At 41.3% G+C, this 22,641-nt stretch overlaps 1 protein-coding gene across 1 annotated transcript in view; it reads right to left on the reverse strand.

The window, feature by feature from the left end:
- LOC122549140 (docking protein 6-like) overlaps positions 1–22,641 on the reverse strand; it is a 415,351-nt gene that overhangs the window by 341,328 nt on the left and 51,382 nt on the right. The gene's annotated exons all lie outside the window — the stretch shown is intronic.

Here is a 22,641-nt window from a genome sequence, read left to right on the forward strand (position 1 = left end):
GACTGATGGAATTCAATGTGAGCAAATGCGAGGTCTTGCACTTTGGAAAAAAGAATACAAGCATGGACTACTTTCTAAACGGTGAGAAAATTCGTAAAGCCAAAGTACAGAGGGATCTGGGAGTGCTAGTTGAGGATTCTCTAAAGGTAAACATGCAGGTTGAGTCTGTGATTAAGAAAGCGAATGCAATGTTGTCAATTATCTCAAGGGGGTTGGAATATAAAAGCACTGTTGTGCTACTGAGACTTTATAAAGTTCTGGTTAGGCCCCATTTGGAGTACTGTGTCCAGTTTTGGTTCCCACACCTCAGGAAGGACATACTGGCACTGGAGCGTGTCCAGCGGAGATTCACACTGATGATCCCTGGAATGGTAGGTCTAACATATGAGGAACGGCTAAGAATCCTGGGATTGTATTCATTGGCGTTTAGAAGATTAAAGGGAGAACTAATAGAAACTTATAAGATAATACATATGGCTTGGAAAGGGTGGACGCTAGGAACTTGTTTCCGTTAGGCGAGGAGACTAGGACCCGTGGACACAGCCTTAGAATTAGAGGGGGTAAATTCAGAACAGAAATGCAGAGACATTTCTTCACCAGAGAGTGGTGGGCCTGTGGAATTCATTGCCACAGAGTGCAGTGGAGGCTGGGACACTAAATGTCTTCAAGGCAGAAATTGATAAATTCTTGATGTCACAAGGAATTAAGGGCTACGAGGAGAATGCGGGTAAGTGGAGTTGAAATGCCCATCAGCCATGATTGAATGGCGGAGTAGACTCGATGGGCCGAATGGCCTTACTTCCGCTCCTATGTCTTATGGTCTTAAGATTCTCCCTCTCAAACTGCACGGTGAATTTGATCATATTATGGTCACTTCTGCCTAGAGGTTCCTTCACTTTAAGCCTCGTAACTAAGTCTGCCTCATTACACATCAGTAAATCTAGAACCATCTGTTCTTTAGTGGGCTCTACCACAAGCTGCTCCAAAACAAAAAACATCTCAAACATTCTACAAATTCCTTTTCTTGGAATCTACTACTAAACTGGCTTTCCCAGTCTACCTGCAGATTGAAGTCCTCCATACTTATTGTAAAACTACCTTCCTTAGTCTTTCTTAAAATCTCCTGATGTATTTTCTTCCCCATATCTTGACTACTGCTTTGAATACTGTACATAACTCTCATCAGGGTCTTTTTTTTTCCCCTTTGTTGTTCCTCAAGTTTACCCACACAGATTCTATGCCTTCCAACTGTACATAACTTTTTAATGATTTAATTTCATTCCTTTACAAGCAAGGCAACCCTTCTCCCTGTCATTTCGATAGGATGCATAACCTTTGGATGTCCAATCCTGATCCCTTTATTGGCATGTCTCTCTAATGACAACACCATACCTGCCGATTCCAATCTGTGCTCACTTACCTTGCTTCGTATAATGCACACATTTGAGTACAACTGCCTCAGTCCTGGGTTTTTAACCTCCTCTTCTCATAGTTGTCCCCTTATCTGCTGTGCCTTAAGTTAGAATCCTGACCATTTTGATACTTTGCCCTACCACTTATTCTTGAAAATTTATTAGCCTTTTCTGAGTAATTTCCCCAGTTAAACATGTTTAAAAACCTTCTGACCATCCTATTGAGCCTTTCCACTAAGATTGTAGTCCCACATTAGTTTAACTGAAGTCTGTTTTGACTGTACAGTCCTCTCCTGTCCCAATACTAATGTCCCATGATAAGGAACCCCTCTTTCACATACTACTCCTCCAGTGACATCTTTACTTCCCTAAACTTATCCCTTTGATAACTGGTACATGGCTCAGGTAAGAATCCAGAAGCTATGACCTCTGGTGTCCTGTCTTATAATTCCTAATATTCTACAGCAGGACTCTTACTTACTTTGTTGGTGCCAACATGGAGCACAACAACTGGAACCTCCCCACTTCCCTCTCCAGTATCGTTTCAAGCTGACTCAAGATGTCCTTCACCTTGGCACCAGGTAGGCAACACACAAGGGATTCTTGATCTTCTACAAAAAGGAAGCTAACAAGAACCCCAATTATAGCATCCCCTACCATTATCACTTTTCTTTGTGTTTTCTTCACCTTCCCCCCCCGCCCCCCGCCGCCAACTGGAGTAGCTTTCTAGACCACTGTGCAGTAGCAAATTCAACTATCTGCCTTGCAGACTCTTTTCTCATCCAAACAGGGAGCAAGTATCTCATACCTATTGGACAAGGTCAAGAGCCGAGACTTCTCCAATACAGTACAACCTCGATTATCTGAACATTAATTATCTGAATTTTGGATGATCCGAAGAAGATCGCAAGGTCCCGATGCTTGGGTAAACTGCGTTATCCAAACATTCGATCATCTAAACAAAATACTCCGTCGTTCAGATAATCGAGGTTGCCCTGCACTATGTTCAGGATCCCTCCACCCCCTGACTAGTGGTCAAATTTGAAATAAAAGCTTCAGGTGTGAATGTCTGGAACACAGCTTCTGGATATGCTGCAGTGTCTGAAGTTCAGATTTCATCTCAACAATCCTGAGCCAATGCCCTCAAGCTGCGGACACTTATTGTGAGCCACAGTGACCACATCTACAACACGATCCACCAGCTCCCCCATCATACAATAACAACACATTGCCATTTCTAATATACTTAATTAGGTTTCATTTATTTTTAAAAATTCTTAGATAGTCCCTAATTTGTTGTACTCCTCTCTGAATCTACTCCGATAGGAAGCTCATTCCTAACATTGCTCGCTTAGCAGCCAGTCAGACCACAGCTTCTCTGTGACATCACTTCCTTTTTAAAAAAAGAGAATGGAAGAAGAAACATGACCACCAGAATGATCAAAATCCCTGGGGTTAAGTCGTAATAACTTCCACTCAGGCCAGTCTGGAAGGTTCTTCATTCAAATCTTCCATTTTCTGACAGAATATCTTCAGGATTGTTTCACAGAACAGCATCTATGAACCCCTTATTTAGGCTAGTTTGGCACAGTTGACATTTGGATTAAAAACCTTCCATGATCATCATGTTATTCTGACAATCTTCACTATCTCTTCCTTTATGCTTCAAACTACTTTATGGGGTACTGTTAGAGGATCCAAACACCACACCAACATGTGACTTCCTGACTTTGTAGGTTTTGACCCAAACCGTTCCCACATCATCTTTGTTTCCTGATCTTGGGTCATACTTCTCTATTGCGCTAATACCATCATTAGCCAAAAGACACACCTTATCCTAGTTTCCTGTAATTCCTAAAATGTCCTGTAGCCTTCAAGATTCAAGTACAAACCCAAGTCACCCTGCAGTTATGTCCCGTAATGACTTCATTGCTCCCTCCACTGAACTGTTTTGTTCAAATGTTATATGATACAGGCCTTTGACTTTATCCATTTACTCTTCATAAACTCTGGTGTCATCTGTTGATTGTGTTAAATTCATACCCTCTTTCCCTTCCTGTCGCAGTTTATCATTTACTGTATTATTGTTTTCTTTGGCCTGGATTTTCTAAGCTTAGTCCCAAATTTCATTCCTTACACCCAACAATGTAGTTTAAAATCCTCTCCCCTTCCCTAGTTGATTGATTAACAAGCACACCAGTCCCAGCGAGTACAGATCCCAATTTCCCCAGTATTAATTTTGATTTGCTTAACGCCAATTTGAAGATGATTCACATAATAATGCAGAGAATCAGACCTTCATAGTTTTGCCAATTAAATTTTCACCTTGATCCTCTTATTACACAAAACCTCCTCCGTTGCCCTGATTATGACATTGGTACCTATACGGACCAAGATGACTGGATCCCTCCAACCGCCCCTTCCTCCCCACTGCCCCCAATCCAATGCAAACTCCCTTCCAGAACAGAGCACATGCCCCAAACCCTAGCACTGCTGGACCCAGCTCTTTGCTACAGAGAATGGTGGCAATACCCTTCAGGGAACTAATCACTGCATATATCCCACTTGCCCCTTTTGAATTATTTCTTCACCCTTGTCAGTTCGCATATCTACTCTGAAGACCTCACTCTTATCCTGAAAAATGCTTGGAAAGGATCTCAAATACAGTGGATATAGAAGCCGTAAAGCTCCTGGCCTCTGGGTTCACTGATATGCCTCACTCTCCTGTTCATGAACACTGACCAAATCAGACTACACCACCCCAAAAAGTACAACTGCTACCAAGAATCCAATGAACAATTCTCTAACCTGATGTGTTGCATTTGTCTGTAATTCACTTTCCAGCTCAAAGACTGAGCTTGAACAAAAAACATTTAACACAGACGTTCTGGAGCAACTCAGGAACCAGCATCAAACCACCATCCAGCAACTCTTACATACTGCAGCTAAGACTCATCACTTTTCCTGCCATCCTTAAATAAGTTTTAATTTATAATTTAACTAAATAATATTAATTTTATCACCAGCTGAAGCTCAGAAATAGAACAGAGTCTTAGTCCTTTATAACCCATCTAACTTCTCCTGTAACAGATTTAAATTCAATGAGGCTGCAAAAGTTTTGGGAAAGCAAAAAACACCCCTTTCTCTTCCTGCCTTTCACTGAATTCCTGCATCTATTGTGTGTAGCATCAAGTTGACTAGATTCACAGAATTGTTACACCACAGGAAGCTATTCAGCCCATCATAACTACATTGGATCTTTATCTGCATGTGGGATATGGGAAAAATAGTGTTACTTCTGCAATTCCATTTACTTATATAAAGTAAATGAACTCACACCAGTGTGTAATTGTTTTAGCCAAGAGCTGAGTCAACAAGAATGGAAACGATGTGGAGGAAATACATAATTGTTTTTGTATTAGCTAAAATTGTATGCCAGAATGAAACGTGACTGCAAAACAATGGTAGATATTACAGGCGAATAGGTAAAATGACCTACAACGGGATGAGGTCAAACAGCCTTGTGAGGCCAGAAATAAGCATTTTGTCACAGACAAGGCCGGATAAGGCAAGAGATAAATAGGAGTAATGGGTGTCGGTCTTAGGGAAGTGGAAGATGTAAACAGGGGAGGAGCAATGTAAAACAAAAGAAAGCAAATTATATAAATGTTGCGTATTAATTGAATTTGGGGTGTGTATGTCCCTTGCCTTATAGACACTAGACATCACACCTTCTTGCAAGAGTAAAATAAAGGACACTACTGATTCAGATTTTGTCTCGGACTGCAATTATTGAAGTGTGTGAGCTTTGTTTCTCACAATTGGGGGCTGTCCTGGATATTCTTCCATCGCCGGGAGGAGTGGCTGGCCTTGGACACTGGGAAGACGTGTCCCGTTCCCAATTGAGAAGCGGTCTCGTGTCCCGGTTTGGTCCGCTCCCTTGGGCGACTGGTACGGATCCCACAAGAGAGACATCTGAATCAGACAGTGATAGGAGGTCGATAGAAAATATGGCGAAAAGGGGCCAGGCAACTCTGTGCACAGACCAAGGTAAGAAACCTGACTTAAGTATTGCCTTGGTGGCCGGGAAAAGGGGTATTTACTCGCTGAGGGACTGGCGAGGGCCCCGAGAAATGGGGGGTAGGCAGAGTAGCTGTCACAGAGTAAAGGAAGAAGAAAAAGTCCCTGGTAACATTCTTCCTGAAAGTCCGTTGGGGAGGATGTTGCAGGAATGGACAAGCAATACTTGTACAAGGGCAAAAGAAAAAGAAAATGATTAAATATTGTTGTTTAGTTTGGACCAAAGACCCAATCCTTCGTCCGGCTGTCTTCTGGCCAAAGTATGGTTCGGACGAGGATTGGGTCTGTCAGTATGTGAATAAAAAACAATCTTTTAGTCAAGAGGAGGAGGACTATGCGTCCTGTTGGAAGGGCAGTTTGGGAATGATGGTAGTAAAGACAAGGGATTCCCCCTCTGCCCCACCTAGTCCCTGGGATCCTCTTGGCTATTTGCCCCCCCCCACCCCGTACCATAAAATCAGGTTAGGTGAACATGGGGGAGGAGGAGGAGATACAGACAGACAGGGACTGGGAACAGATGACTCACAAGAGGACGACGACGAGGCGGTGGACGGGGATGTTGTTGTTCCTGACCCTCAATCCTCAGCAAAAGAAAGGGAAGCTACAGTAGATGTAGAGGAGGCCTCCAGAGGATCTAAATCAAAGCCTAAGGAGGGGGAAAACAGAAAAAAAGGGAAGAACGTAACGACTTATCCCCTTCGGGAAGTACCAATAGGGGACAAAGAGATTGGGTTTTGTAAGTGCCCCCCTCACCAGTGGGGAGGTCAGAACATTTAAAAAGGAAATGAAGGTCCTGGTTGAGGATCCGGTGAGGTTGTCTGAACAGATTGATCGATATTTGGGGCCCAGTCTGTATACGTGGGCCGAGTTAATGTCTATTTTGAATATACTATTTACTGGGGAAGAAAAGGGACTTATATGAGGAGCAGCCATTAAAATATTGGACAGGGAACACCCGATTGGAGATGGGGATGCTGGACAGGGAGAGGCAAAGTTTCCCCTCAGAGACCCCAAGTGGGAAAACCAAAACCCGGAGCATAGAGAAGAAATGAGGGAATTGAAAGACCTGATTCTAAAAGGAATAAGAGAGGCAGTTCCAAAGTCACAGAATTTGACTAAAGCCTTTGAAGTTAGACAGGAGAAAGAGAAGACTCCCTCAGCTTTCTTGCAAAGATTAAGAGACTCAATGCGGAAATATTCTGGAATGAACCCTGAGGACCCAGTGGCACAGGGTCTTTTGAAAGTACATTTTGTGACAAAGGCATGGCCAGACATACAGAGAAAGATACAGAAGATAGAAGGGTTGAGTGAAAAACCATTAGATGAATTGTTAAGAGAGGCACAGAAAGTGTTTGTAAAGAGAGAGGATGAGAAACAAAAACAGAAGGTGAAAATGATGGTAGCTACGGTTGATGAGGTAGTTAAGAAAAGAATGGAACCAATAGTGAGCAACCGGTGCGGCGGGTGGCAGCATGTAGGACAGAGAGGAAGAGGGAGAGGGAGAGGACAAGGGGGAGCATTTGATAGAGGGTTCGAGCGACAGGGGCAGAGATGGAGGTCTCCACAGGCAGGATGCTATTATTGTGGAAAGATAGGGCATTTTAAGCGGGAGTGTCCTCATTTACAAAGGAAAGAAAGGGCAATTCCGCTTATGAATTTTGATGAAGAACAGGGGTGTCAGGGGTTCCTGCCCTCGGGGGCCCACCAGGAACCCTTGATAAACTTGAAGATGGGACCCTGTAGGGAAGAGGCAGTCTTCCTAGTAGATACGGGGGCAGCACGGTCATCGCTGAATTTTAAACCAAAGAAAGTAGAAATGTCGACACGGTCAGTTACTGTTTCGGGGGAAAAAGGGGAAGGATTTACTGTTCCAGTATTTGAACCTATGATGATAGAAGGTCCTAAGGATAGGGTCACAGGGGAACTGCTGTATATCCCTGATATAGGAAGTAACTTACTAGGGAGAGACTTAATTATCCTCTTAGGACTGGAGATTGGAATTCAGGAAAAAGAATTAGTTGTACAAATGGCAATGTTGACAGAGGATGTGGAGAGAGAGATAGACCCTATTGTATGGGCTAGAGAAGGGAATCGTGGAAAACTACAGATCCCTCCCTTTCTAATAAATTTAAAAAGGAAAGGGGACGTTATCTGTGAGCGACAATATCCCATTTCCATAGAAGGTAAACGAGGACTGCAGCCAGTAATTGAAAGACTGATTAGAGATGGACTATTGGAGCCATGTCTCCTTATAATACCCCAATTCTACCAGTGCGGAAATCTGATGGAACTTATCGATTGGTGCAGGATTTGACAACATTAAATCGAATAGTACAGATCAGGCACCCAGTGGTGCCAAACCCCTATACAGTATTAAGTAAGATCCCTTATGACCACAAATGGTTTAGTGCGATAGATTTAAAGGATGCCTTTTGGGCTTGTCCCTTGGCGGAGGAAAGTAGGAATTTGTTCGCCTTTGAATGGGAAGACCCCAAGACAGGACGGAAACAGCAATACCGGTGGACTGTGCACCCCCAGGGGTTTACGGAATCCCCAAATTTATTTGGGCAGATGTTAGAACAAATATTGGAGAAATTTAGCTGCCCCAAGGGGACTACCCTGTTGCAGTATGTAGACGACCTCTTAGTAACAGGAAAAAGAAGAGAAAGAGTAGTAGAAGCCACTAACAAATTATTGAATTTCCTGGGCCAGCAAGGACTGCAAGTATTTAAAAACAAACTACAATATGTGGAGCAAGAAGTGAAATACTTGGGACATTTAGTTAGTGAGGGAAAGCGAAAGTGGGGATGCCACTGCCCAGAACTAAACAGGAGTTACGCAAATGTTTGGGTCTAACAGGAATCAATCCACAATCTGCAATATCCCATGTTCAAAAGACTAAGAAATTATATCTCAAACTATTCGAGGGGGAACCAAAATGTCTAAGTTGGGATGATGAGGAAAAAGAACTAGTTGAGGAACTCAAGAGAGATCTGATCCATGCCCCCGTGTTAGCCTTATCTTCCCTTTCCAGCTCTTTGTTACTGTAGATAAGGGAGCGGCTTTGGGGGTATTAACCCAGAGGTGGGGAGGAATGAGACAGCCAGTAGAGATGGAAATGTGTTGCTGGAGAAGCGCAGCAGGTCAGGCAGCATCTAGGGAACAGGAGAATCGACGTTTCGGGCATTAGCCCTTCTTCAGGAAGCCCTTCTTGAGACAGCCAGTAGCATATCTTTCAAAGCTATTGGATCCAGTATCCCGGGGATGGCCTGAGTGTGTGCAGGCTGTGGCTGCCACTGCACTGTTGGTGGAGGAAAGCAGAAAGCTTACATTTGGGGGAGCCCTAACAGTAAGCACCCCACACCAAGTGAGAACGATCCTAAACCAAAAAGCTGGGCGATGGTTGACAGACTCGCGGATTCTGAAATATGAGGCAATATTAATAGAAAAAGATGATCTAGTGTTGGTCACTGACAATTGTTTAAATCCAGCTGCCTTTCTTTGGAAAGGTGAAGGAGACTCTCCTCAGAATTCAGGGCACGACTGCCTTGACATCATAGAATACCAAACTAAGGTCCGCATGGACCTGAGAGATGTTCCACTTCATGCAGGGGTTAGACTTTTTATAGATGGATCATCCCGGGTGACTGAAGGGAAAAGAAATAATGGGTATGCAGTCGTAGACGGGACAAAAGGTAGTGTGGTGAAGACAGGAAGGGCATGAAATGTACGATAGCCCTGTATCAGGATGAGACTGCATGGAATGATAGGAATTGTACCTCCCTATCTCTGATGTTCCCTCCCTTGGAGAAGAAAGATGCAAAAGTCACCCCCACATTTTCCGCCGCAGTTGGAAATCACACGTCGTGTGTGCGTAGACAAGGTACAAGTCGGTCGAGAGATTTGGGGGAACTGAAATTATGTACAGAGATTAAGAATGTTACCGAAACGGAGAAGGGAGGGAACTACTCAGCACTAAAGGTTTCCCGAACGGATCTGTGGTGGTACTGTGGAGGCAAAATATTGAGACCCACGCTACCTCCGGATTGGAGAGGGATATGTGCAATTGTACAATTGGCAATTCCATTTACCTTGGCATTCGAGAAGGAAAAGATAGTCGGGAAAAAGGGAAGGGGTAAGAGATTACTGTTAGACACTTCTTTCGATGACAGGATTTATCTTGATTCGGTAGGAGTCCCTAGGGGAGTACCTGATGAATTCAAGGCTTGTAACCAGATTGCAGCAGGCTTTGAGTCAGCTCTCTTTTGGTGGGTAACAATTAATAAAAATATAAATTGGATAAATTACATTTTCTATAATCAACAGCGATTTATAAATTATACAAGAGATGCGGTTAAAGGAATTTCAGAACAGCTTGATGCGACAAGTAGGATGGCATGGGAAAACAAAATGGCCCTTGACATGATTTTAGCAGAAAAAGGGGGTGGGTGTGTGTGATGTTAGGAGGAAGCTGTGGTACCTTTATTCCTAATAACACTGCACCTGATGGTTCAAGTACTCGGGCCTTAAGGGGATTGACTACCTTAGCAGAGGAACTGGCTGAGAATTCAGGAGTAGACACATCTCTCACGGGATGGCTTGAATCATGGTTTGGAAAATGGAAGGGGGTGGTGGTTTCTATCCTTACTTCCCTGATAGTAGTAGTCGGGGTATTGGTGGCCATTGGCTGTTGTATTATACCCCGTATACGAGGGCTCACTCAAAGACTGATTGAAACAGCCTTGATGAAACAGATGCCCCTAAAAGGGAATGAGGCAGAGGAACTTTATCGACTAAATAACGAGGGGATGAGTAAGACCAAGATGGATGAAATCTCCAGAAGGATGCTTGCGAATTTCAGGGGCGATGCTTAAAAGAAAAATTGCAGAAGATAACAAATGGTAATTAAAGAAAAAGGGGAAATTGTGGGATATGGGAAAAATAGTGTTACTTCTGCAATTCCATTTACTTATATAAAGTAAATTAACTCACACCAGTGTGTAATTGTTTTAGCCAAGAGCCGAGTCAATAAGAATGGAAACGATGTGGAGGAAATACATAATTGTTTTTGTATTAGCTAAAATTGTATGCCAGAATGAAACGTGACTGCAAAACAATGGTAGATATTACAGGCGAATAGGTAAGATGCTGTGAGGGGAGGTAGTTAAGCTAGATACGCCTGTACAAACAGTAGGTATAAACATCTGTTTCCCACCTTTACAGAAACACAGGAACAAACTCCAATTAAAAGGGTCATAAGGATCAGTATGGTAGGGGAAGGTACAGATGGAGGGAGTAGGTAATGAAGAAGAAAGAATATGCCTAACAATGACCTACAGCGGGATGCGGTCAAACGGCCTTGTGAGGCCAGAAATAAGCATTTTGTCACAGACAAGGCCGAATAAGGCAAGAGATAAATAGGAGTAATGGGTGCCGGTCTTAGGGAAGTGGAAGATGTAAACAGGGGAGGAGCAATGTAAAACAAAAGAAACCATATTATATAAATGTTGCGTATTAATTGAATTTGGGGTGTGTATGTCCCTTGCCTTATAGACACTGGACATCACACCCTCTTGCAAGAGTAAAATAAAGGACACTACTGATTCAGATTTTGTCTCAGACTGCAATTATTGAAGTGTGTGAGCTTTGTTTTTCACATGCACATCTTTACTTGGAGCCAAAATGTTTTCTCCTGCCATACTCTACTCTTTCTTTCTATATAATCTAATGGCTCTTGAATACCCTAACTGAACCTGCCTCAACCACACTTCCAAGTAGCACAATCCAATCTCTAACTGAGCAAAGAAGTTTTTCGCAATTCACATTTACTTCTTTTGTAAATCACCAAGTCTATGCCATCTGGTTCTTCTTCCTTGTGCAAGCATTAACAACTTATCTATCTACTCCATCCAACCTGCAGAAGGTTCTGAAAACCTCTATCAGTTCTTTTCTTAGCCTTCTTCTAGCCAAGGAGAATGGTGGCACAGTGGTTAGCACTGTTGCCTCACAGCACCAGAGACCCGGGTTCAATTCCCACCTCAGGCGACTGACTGTGTGGAGTTTGCACATTCTCCCAGTATCTGCATGGGTTTCCTCCCACAAACACAAAAATATGCAGGTTAGGTGAATTGGCCATAGTGTTCGGTGAAGGTAAGCGTTGGGGAATGGGTCTGGGTGGGTTGCGAGTCGGTGTGGACTTGTTGGTCTGAAGGGCCTGTTTCCACACTGTAAGTAATCTAATCTAATCTATCCTAAATTGCTCATCTGCGGAAGCATTTTAGTAAACTGCTTTTGCATTCACACCTTTCCTATAATATGATGCCCAGTTTATAGTTTTTAGATTTAAGCTGCCAAAAGGCCAATCTGACTTCAAATATTTAAAACAATCTAGCTTCTGATCCCTTCCACTGGGATTAGACCCTGCTTTGACAGAGTTGGCTGCGCCCTGACCCAAATAAATAACCCAAGACAGAAAATCCCAGTTACTAATTTCAAGCTCCCGTCCAGTGTCAAGGTGACAATCTCCTGAAGTGATTTCTCCTCTACAACAGTATGTCCACAAAATCAATAAACTAGTAGCCACAGAGTTGCTCTGAAGCCTTCCAGCAGCATTCTACTGACATTTCTCCTTAGTAGAACTGTCTTGCATGGTAATTTAACCAATGCCTCTGTGACTCATTCTATCCAGTTTGCTTCATATTTCTATGATCCACGAAACATGGAACAATCAGCCTCAGCCGATGTACTGAAAGTCTGGTCAAACTTATGCAAAATTCCCAGTTACAGATGGTCAGATCAAGGTAACATCTGCAAACAGGCATTACTGAATTTGTTTCATTTTTGTATCACTCTAGACAGTACGGAAGAAAAATAAACTTCCACATGTCAAATGATGAGTTATGAAATGTGGCCCAGGAGACAAACAAAGATCGTTAAACAGACCTGCAGCTTGGCTGTGAATTAAAGCAGTTTTCTCATTCTAATCTCTATACTGACCAGAGCATTAGCTAGCTGATAACAGAGTACCGAAACCACAAGATATCTAGACCTAAGGATCTTAGCACAGTTTGAATTTTTCCATATAGAAAATCCTTCAGCATCTTACTTATTGGTTATTTATATCTTTAATGTTCACTCGTTTTGCTAGTTCTACATGCTTTAGGTGCGTTAAAAATCTAATAATGAATCAGCTATGTACTCTCCTACTCATCCCCTTTTATCGAAAAAGAAAATAATGCTTGAATTTCAGAATTTACTTTTAAGTAGTTTGATTGCTGGAACTTCAAAAGGGATATCAAAGAGATTTATCAGAATAGGTCCATGAATGAGAAATTATAGTTAAGCTAATTGCAGTTGCTCTTTTTACGTCAGAGAAGATCTGATGAAGTTGTTTAAAATCATGAAATAATTAGATAGACTATCTAAATCAAGTGTTTCTAATGCCTGAAGACTTGACAACTCAAGGGCATAAACTTGCAAAAGAAGAAAATATATTCATTATAGACAAGTGATAAGTATGCAAGTACAGAGGAATATGGAATAGTAAATTACAAAATTAGATTTGAAAATAGTTTGCATTTCAGTGCAGGCCTGATGTTCCTTAGTCAAGTTGACTGCAGTGGATTAAGGACTTGAAAAGACTTTTCAGGAGCTGCAAATACCATCATCAGAAATCTATTTGTGGGTAGATTGACCAAGTGAAACTGAAGATGGAGCACGTTTCAGGAGAGAATCTTTCTTGCCCTTTGAAGAAAAATGCAGTTAGTTGCTTACCTGCTTTGCTGATTGCAATAGTTTGAAGGCTTTACTTTCAAGGCTTTCTCTTTAATATAATTCTCTTAAAAACCAATTTGACTTCTGCAGAGTTTAACAGGGTGCAAAGTTACCCACCTTAGCATATAACCTTGTATGAAATTTTAGGCCATTGTCCAAATAAGGCATTGTTGTAATCTCATAAATAACCTGTGGCTTCAGTCAGCCATACATTTTATGTTTGAAAAGGCAAATCAAAACAGTTACAATGAAATATTGAGGGGGTTTCTGTTTACCCTTTAGCTTGATCCCAAGAGGGTTGTACTGTAATCAGAAAAAATTCACTCCAAATATAGGCAGTTCCTTAATCACGATTAAGGTAGCCCTTGGAAACCACATTGATTTTCAGTTTTACTTCAAATGTAGTCTATAAGATCGTTTTAAGACATGTATAATACAATCATGCCAGTACTTGGCACAACAGAGTGGTATAGGTGTTAAATTTGACTTTATCTGACAACAGAATTTACATAATGAACTATTTGTACAATCAGAGCTCTCAGGTAAATGTGAAGTATCATGGGAACCAATTGAAGAACAGGAGCGTTCAACTTATGTCCGGATCAACACATGTCCCTTAAGATCAGTGAAACAGTTTAATTGGTCACCTTTATGGAATCTTGTAATGTGAAAATTGGCTTCCAGTGTTCCCTACATTACAACAGACATAATTCAAACATGCTCATTGACTCTGAAGCAATTTGGAATGCTCAGAGATCAAGACAAACACAATTTTACCTCAATTAAGCAGGGCAGCAAGAAGTCTTCTTGTGAACACACACCCCCATTATGGCAGAAAATCTTTGTGCAAATACAGTCACTAACATAGTTAATGAGGTGTCAAGAAAACCATAAAAAATAAAACCAAGAGCCAATTTGAATCAGAAACAAATACTAGGCAGACAGGGCGAGATAAAACTATTAAACTCACGAGAAATTAGCATCTTGAGGCTTCATAACTTCAAGATCACAATCACATAACTCTAAGTGAAAAGTAGTAACTGTTTGGGGATAAGAGTGGAATTTTAGCAAGGTGGAGAAAAGCATCATGAGACGACCACTTGATGAAGCAGCGCTTCGAAAGCTAATGCTTCCAAATAAACGTGTTGGACTATAACCTGCTGTTGGATGATTTTTAACTTTGTCCCCCCAGTCAAAAACCAACTCCTCCAAATCATGAGGACTGTCATCAGAAACATGGTAAGACATACTTAGGATTATTGGGTGGGAGTGGGGGCTGGGGCAGCGTTATTGGGTTTGGAAGATTCTTACTGTTGCACCTCCTTATTTGGGAATCACCCTGCTGCCAATAATCTGTTCCTCTCACTCTCACAAAAATAAGGCCAACACCCATTTGCAATGGCTGCCTTTTCTAGTCTGCCATCTGGAACAGGTTCACATCCCATTGAGAAAATAGTTCAAAAAGCAGGTGGTGGGATCCATCTCAAGCTAAACACTCCTGTCATCAAGCCCACCTTAGGCCCAGGAAAAGAGCTTAAAGTTGCAATGAGAACTAACTAATGCCAGTTTCTGCCAGGCAGTGAGAGTTAAATATCCTGCTGGTATGTCTGAACCAAAGTTTAAAAGCTGCCTCAAGCATGCCAAAACATAGCATGCACAATAGATTAACCTCCTTTGATTAATTGTGGCTCATTGTGAAAGCAACTAAAACATGGGCACATGCAACAAAAAAAGGATTCCATATGAAAAAGCACCACAGGAGTGTTTCACTCAAGTGAGTGGGGACCAAGGATATCCAAGTATGACTCCAGGGCATTAAAATGTTCAGAATGGAGGTCAGTTAACAAACCATGAAGTAAAGCATCATTCAAGTTCTTAAATTAGTACAACATTAAAATGTTATAATCACAGAACAGTGAAACTATATCTGATCAATCATGGCTGACTACCAAGGTAATTAGGATCCTCCTGTTTACACCAGCTGCAACAGTAATCCAAGTTACAGCCACTACAGAGAAAGGACATATCCCCTTTTTGAAAAAAAACACACCACCCACCACTTGTAGCCAAATTCCAAAAGTCTGATGGATGATGGAATTGGTGATGGTGGGGGTTTTGGGGTGGGGTGGTGAGGTGGTGCAGTGCATGCTAGGCAAGGCTCAGGATGTTAATTTCTGCCACAAGTAACAGCAGGACATTACTACAGTCAGTATCACATATCAGGCCCAACACAGAGGCCAATGCCCAAGTCACTGTCAGAGGGAAACAGGCAATGTAAATCTACCTATCACAATGTTTAAATGGCCTTGGTAAGTTCCATTCTCTGGTTAGGATTTCATCTATGGACCACAGCAGGTAACACCTCAACATTCACTGTTATTAGCACTGGAAGATCCTGTCGATTTCTTCTTGAGACTACATTTCCAGAAAGGTAAAAGGTGTATTTTACATCTAGGTACATCTAATTTACATCTAATTTACATCTAATTTTGTAGTGACTGCAGCAGCACAACAGGGAGAAGCATATAATTATGCCACATTTAGGAAGTCTGCATTCTAATTATGGACAGAAGCTTTTATATAGCAATGTAAAAATAAAAAAGGAAAATGTGCTACTTATTAAAATGGGCACTGAATTATGCCTGTCCCTCTAACTCTGGCAGCTGATGTGCTTTCCCTGCCAGTTCACTGCCATCTTCGCAAGGGCAATTAGCGATGGGCAATAAATGCTGAACCTGCCAATGATGCTTACATGCCAAGAACAAGTGGAACAAAACCTGAGCACTGCACTGATTACTGGAAGAGCACTGACAGAATTTGATGCAACAGAGGCTGTCCAAGGGAAAATTTTCTGGAGTCAGATATCTGGAGACCACGCAGGTTAATGGAAGTAATAGTGGGCAGCCAACATTGTCTCTTGGAGTTTACTTGAGCAAATCAGAGTGCCAAAAAGGTATTGTGTTTTCAAAAATGCATTTTCTGAGCAAAGCTATTTTCTGTTCTCATGTTTCATGCTCAATGATCAAGTAGTAACTAATTATTGGAATGCAAGGCAGCAAATGACATTTTTCTCTTATCAATTATTATGTGAACAGTTTCCCTGAAAACAGAGAGAGTTTTGGACTCTAAGACAATAAAGAGAGAGGAGCATCAGGAGGGAAAATGGAGTCCAATTTGGATTTGAATGGTGAAGTTGGCTCCAATAAGCCATTTGGCCACTCCAGATCCTACTGATGCTTGTAACTGCATAGTTAATGTAGCGCTGTGGCAATTTAATCTTCCAAACTTTAGTAACAATGCCTAGTTACAGTTCTAAATCTCACTGCTCTTTAGCCTGTGCTGCTCTAGAAACAAACTCTTACCAATTTGAATTTTGCTACTTCCTAAATTTTGACTATTTTTACATTAAATACATTATTGCATTACTTTTTATAATTTATGTAATTAAATGGTGGCAGATAATTACGGCAACTTAAATGCATTTTACTGTATTTTCATAAATACATGTAGCAAATTACTATTCTCTCAAAGAATTGCATAAAAATAGAGGCAGAAATATTAAGAGGATTTGAAATAGGTCAAACAATTCTGATTAAATTATTATTTTCCATTTAATCGTACTTTAGCTGACCTGATACTAATATCTGATCTCAATGCTCAGAGGTTGATTTTGTAATTTCTACTTAGCTAACTGCCATTATCATTCCATTATACAACCTGTCTGATATTCACTGCCATTCAAAATGTCACAGGATACCAACTAGTTTCAAACAAGCCTTCCACTTTTGTTTGGAGGTTTATTGATATGCAGTCAATGAAGTCAAAAATCCGTAGTTAAGTGATGGGTTTTCACCAAGTAACATTCAAGTACTGAAAACTTAAAAAGAAATGAACGAGAACGTTTTCAGCACAAGCAATTGAAAGTGTAATCTTGTAAGACATTACGAAAAATTCAACTCAAAACACTGGTATTGAAGATAATTGTACACATTTCTAGAGGACTAGCAGCAACTAAATAAAACACAGATTAATTTAAAATTGAGATGAGGATTGCAGGAAAGCTACTTGATGTGGCAGAAGAGCATTGATTTGCCTCAATGCACAGAGCTCCCTATACACTAATCCAGAAATCTTTTAATCTGGATTTATTAAACTGTGCACAGATTGGAATGGTATAATCAGAGAGCAGGACAGAGAAATAATATATCTGCTTATACGCTGATATAAGTCCTCTAATGCATGCAACTAGGATAGGGAGACAATTCACAAAGAAGCAAGTCCAAATAATTTTCCATGTTTACAAATCAATTGGACTTGTCTAAACTACACTTTGCTCTAAGGATTTGTACTTCATTACTCTCCCGAGTACTCAGAAATTGAATAAAATTAGAAGCAAGGATACCAAATAATGAGAACCAAAAGGTGAAAATACAGTTTAAAATACACATAATTTTCTCAAGAATGATCAGTACAAGAAAATTAGCATAATCTACCAATGTCCTGAATATTTTACAGAACAGATTCAGTGCTATTGAACACACACTGATCAAATCAGCAATTACAATAAATGAAAATTAAGACGATCTAATGGACTCCACTTATTGCAAACTTAGGTGTGCACTTGTAAGAACATACAGCCTTTTCCAACATTCAATACGGTCATGGCTACTAATTCAATGTTAATCCTTTACATGAAAGCAACTTTATCAAAATGCACAGCATTACATATGCATCTACTAATTAACAGCCATAGTGTTACAACAATATCTATTTCTATATACCCTCGGCATATCACTAATCATTTACTGGTATTCACCTGTAAATCCTTAATTGAAATTCCATTAACAATGGCTGACCTACCTTAACTTCATTTTCTGGTTCTAACCCACATCCTCTGGGTTTTCTGAGTGCGGAAGAATTCTTCACTCAGACTTAAAATATCCTTACCAGATAAGCATTGAAAGGCCTCTGGAATTTTTACCCCTAAGAGTCACAACCACACAAGATGAAGGAATTTCTGCTCCCTTAGAGGCAGCACGGTGGCTCAGTGGTTAGCACTGCTGCCTCATGGCACCAGGGACTCAGGTTTAATTCCAGCCTCAGGCGACTGTCTGTGTGGAGTTCTCTCATTCTTCTCATGTCTGTGTGGGTTTCCTCTGGGTGCTGCACTTTCCTCCTCCAGTCCAAGGGTATGTAGCTTAAGTGGATTGGCCATGCTAAATTGCCCATAATGCCCCGGAATGCATATTTTAGATGGTTTATCCTTGTGAAAGGCAGTGTTATAGGGATACAGTAAGAGGATGGAAATGGGTAGGATGCTGTTCGGAGGGTTGGTGTAAATTTGTTGGGTCGAATGACCTGTTTCAATCCAAGTGAGCAGGGTTAGCAACAGATAGTAACTTTGGCAATACATAGGAAATAGCAAATAGTATGATAAAGGAGTCCAGAGGCAAATTTGCTTTTACCAACTTATAACAACTCTGACCCACTACCAACCTGCATACCCCTCTCACCAAGGAGTGCTCAGGATGCTGACATTAGAATCAAACATAGTTTCCAACCACACACTAAGTTTAGTCCAATTAGTTCCACACTGGAAAGGTTTCATTGCTCCCAAACCCTCAACTGAGGCCTTATTGTTCATTTAAATAGGGCCTTGGGATCTCTTTTGCTCAGTTGAAAAGGTCAGATGGGACCTCAAGTTAGGAGGTCTTCTGAAAGTCAGCACCTTCCGACAATCTCCACAGCATCAAGTAGTGTATCAGTCCTGATCAAGTAGGTGGAGCAGGATTCGAATCCACAAACAATCGACTCAAGAGCAATGACCCACAGCAGAGACCAATATGTGTTTTTGAGAGAGCTCCTACACTCACTCTGGCAATTTTGTCCAGAGTGCAGTCAGCGGACCTCATCAGAACTCCTGCCAGCCAAGAACTTCATGAATCTTGAAGCTCCAGAACTCTTGTTGCCAGGGGTGATCAATCCCCGTAAATTTAGCAACCTTGACTTTAGTGGCCCAGCGCTCCAATGGAAGCAATCATTTATCCTACTAGTTTCAGCCCTTTCCAGGACATTGTACCTTCTCTTTTCACTCTCATAATTCCACTTAATTTACAAGAGTTGGTCATATGTCAACAGTGTAGTAGAGAGAGTTGTGCAACGATAACGTCAGTCCAGAAGGCCAGTTTCCGTGGATAGGAGTTCAAATCTTATCATGGCAAGTGGTGGAATTTATATTCAAATAATAAGTCCGAAATGCACAAGCTAATCTCAGAAATGATGTACATGAAGCTATCAACCATGGCGAAAACCCATCTGGTTCATCATACTTTTAGTCTTTCTAGTACAGGAGTCAGAAATCATGTTGAGGTTGTGCAGGACATTGGTGAGGCCTCTTCTAGAATACAGTGTCCAGTTCTGGTGGCCCAGTTGTAGGAAGAGTATCATTAAGCTGGAGAGGATTCAGATGAGATTTATCAGGATTTGCCAGATATGGAAGGTTTGAGTTATAAAAAGAAAAGGCTAGGATTTTTTTCACTGGAGCACAGGAGGTTGAGAGGTGACCTTATACAAGTTTATAAAAGAATGAGGGGTATAGATAGAGTTGATGATAGTTGTCTTTTCCATAGGATGGGAGATTTCAAGACTAGAGGATTCATTTTCAAGGTGAGAAGAGAGAGATTTGGAAAAGTCACGTGGGACAAACCTTTTATCCAGAGAGTAAGTTGTGTGTGGAATGAACATCCTGAGGAAGTGGTAGGTGTGGATACAATTACAATGTTTAAAAAGATATTTGGATAAGTACATGAATAAGGAAGGATGGAGGGATACCAGTTTTTAGCCAATTCGATTCACTCCATGTGATCAAAAACTGGTTGGTGACACTGGATACTGCAAAGGCTACAGGACCTGACAACATTCCAGCAGTAGCCCTGAAGACTTGTCCTCTAGGGGATTTGCCACTCCCCTAGCCACACTGTTCCAGTACAGTTACAAACACTGGCATGTACCCAAAAATATGGAAAATTGCTCAAGTATGTCCTGTACATTAAAATCAGGACAAATCCAACCCAGCCAATTACCACCCCATCAGTCTACTTTCAATCATCAGTAAAAACTGAAAAAAGTGGTAATCAACAGTGCTATCAAGCAGCACCTGCTCAGCAACGCCCAGTTTCAGTTCCACCAGGGCCACTCAACTGCTGACCTCAATACAGCCTTGGTTCGAACATGGACAAAAGAGCTGCATTCAACAGAGTGTGGCATCAAAGAGCCCTAGCAAAACTGGAATCAACGAGTATCAGGGCAAACTCTCCAATGCTTGGAGTCATACCTGACTCATAGGAGGATGGTCTCAGTTTTTGGAAGTCAGTCACCTCAGCTTCAGGACATCTCTGCAGGAGTTCCTCAGAGTTGTGTCCTCAGCCCAACCATCTTCAGCTGCTTCATCAATCACCTTCCTCCCATCACAAGATCAGAGGTGGGGATGTTCAGCACCATTCGTAACTCCTTCGATATTGAAGCAGTCCATGTTCAAAGGATCTGGATAATATCTGGACAATGCCAGGCTATGACGATCACAAATGGAGTGACAAATATAACCAATGCCCCTTTCAACAGTGTTACCATCACTGAATTCTCCACAAGCAACATCCTGGGAGTTATCATTGACCAGAAACTCAACTGGTTTTACCACATGAACACAGAGGATACAAAAACAGGTCAAAAGCAAGGAATACTGCAATGAGTAACTCATCTCCTGACCCCTCAAAGCTTGTTCACAATCTACATGGCACAAGTCAGGAGTCTGATGGAATACTCCCCATTTGTCTGGATGAGTGCAGCCCCAACAACACTCAAGAAGCGTGACACCATCCAGGACAAAGCAGCCCGCTTGATTGGCACCATATCCACAAGAATCCACTCCCTTCATCACTGACACTCTAGTAGCAGTGTGTACTATCTACAGATGCAGTGCAGAAATTCACCAAAGATCCTCAGATAGCACCTTCCAAACCCACAACCACTTTGATCGTGAAGGAGAAGGACAGCAGATATATGGGAACACTACCACCTTCAAGTTCCCCTCCAAGTCACTCACCATCCTGACTTGGAAATATATCACCATTCCTTCGCTATTGCCATGTCAATGTCCTAGAATGGCCTCCCTAATGGCATAATGAGGCAAACTACAGCAAATGGACTGCAGAGGTTCAAGAAGGCAGCTCACCACTCAAGCGCAACTAAGGACAGGCAATAAATGCTGGCCAGCCAGCGATGCCCACATCGCACAAAAGGAATAAATTTTTTAAAAAGGGCCAGGAGTAGGCAGGTGGAACTAATTTGGCTTGGGATTATGCTCAATATAGACTGGCTGGACCGAAGGGTCTGTTTCCATGCTATATGGCTCTATAATACCCACTGGTGAAGGAAATGGAGTTATCAAATCAGCCACGATCTTACTGAATGGTGGAGCAGATTTGATGGGCTGAATGGCCTACCTCAGCTCCTAAATCTTACACACTTATGCAACTCTGCTATCCTGACCTTATTTGGCCTACGTATGACACTAGATCCATAGCAATATGATTGATTCCTAACTGCCCTATGAAGTGGTCTATCAAACCATTCAGTTGCAAATGGGCAATAAATGAAGACCTTGTCAGCCACACCCACATCCCACAAAAGAATAAATAAAAAATAAGAAAGGGTGGATAAGCTAGAGATAAATATCTATGTAATCATAACAGAGTCATGGCTTCCAGATCGATATCGGAGTTTACGGTTATACGTTTTCAGAGAAGTAGTCTGACTTTTGACTCTTTCTTACTCAAGTTGAAAACCAAGGGGTGCCAATGAAGAACTGATTCCATTAAATGAAAATATCACCATTTGATGCTATAGGCTAACAAGCCCCTTACTGCCAATAAAACAACAGAGGAGCAGAACTGCTAATGAACCCCATTTCTTTTTGTTAAAGAGAGAAGACATGAAAATCACCTTGGACTTCAATTATGCCACAATCAGTTTTTTCTACTGCCAAAATCCATAGGCAAAACAAAAGCAAAACCCAAAAGCAATATCTAAAAGGCTGATCAGTTCTTTTTTTTTAAACTCAGATAAGAGATAACTTACAGAACTTCAATTATCCACATTGTCTTCAGAGGCATATCCATTGTGGTGGATAATCAAGTTTTGAATATTTTAAGGTAAAACACAAAAATGAATCAATTAGAGGATCAGTGAAGTATGTCCCAAGCCGAATAAATGCAACGTTTTATCATTAGACACAACAAAACAGAAATATGATTCAATTATATCTCTCATAACATAATTTAGATTTTAATTTGCAGCAAGATATCAGAACTGTAATAGT

This window comes from Chiloscyllium plagiosum, chromosome 4 (genome assembly GCF_004010195.1).
Source record: "Chiloscyllium plagiosum isolate BGI_BamShark_2017 chromosome 4, ASM401019v2, whole genome shotgun sequence".
Classification (NCBI taxonomy): Eukaryota; Metazoa; Chordata; class Chondrichthyes; order Orectolobiformes; family Hemiscylliidae; genus Chiloscyllium; species Chiloscyllium plagiosum.